Source organism: Callorhinus ursinus, unplaced genomic scaffold, assembly GCF_003265705.2.
Source record: "Callorhinus ursinus isolate GAN/ISIS: 27379988/994484 unplaced genomic scaffold, GSC_fseal_2.0 scaffold5, whole genome shotgun sequence".
NCBI classification, from domain to species: domain Eukaryota; kingdom Metazoa; phylum Chordata; class Mammalia; order Carnivora; family Otariidae; genus Callorhinus; species Callorhinus ursinus.
Window position 1 is genome coordinate 19289839 of NW_027397067.1, and position 521 is coordinate 19290359.

Sequence of the window (521 nt, forward strand, 5' to 3'; positions counted from 1 at the left end):
TACTACCTTGATATTGAAAAAAAGTTACAGACATGCAAAGCATCCCTCCAAAACAGCACAGTGCAATGGTGATGCTTATTGTATCTGGAGTTTATTGTTTGGGCCAGGGCTGTCACTTTCCCATAGTGTCTTCATTTATTATGCTAATTGACTTCCCAAGTGCAGGCAGGAGGGTATCTGCCCTGTGAATTATTCTCGGTTGGGGGCTTTTAAAAGCAAACCTATTTTGTGCCTAAACAAAAGCAAAAATCAATGTGTTTCTTTTCAAAGGCGGGAGGGTCAATACCATGGTTGTTTTGTTCCCATCCAGTTATGTAACCGTGGGGACTTGTTTCTTTGCTTTCAGGATTTGTACAAAACACATTAAAGCTAAACAATAGGCGGGAGTCATAGGAGCAACCCTCGAGCTGTGTCTTGGAGTACGTCCTCCTAGGTTTGGGAATCTCCAATTAGTTCCATCTCAAGTGCTGACTCGTGTGTGTGTGTGTGTGTGTGTGTGTGTGTGTGTGTGTGTGTGTGTG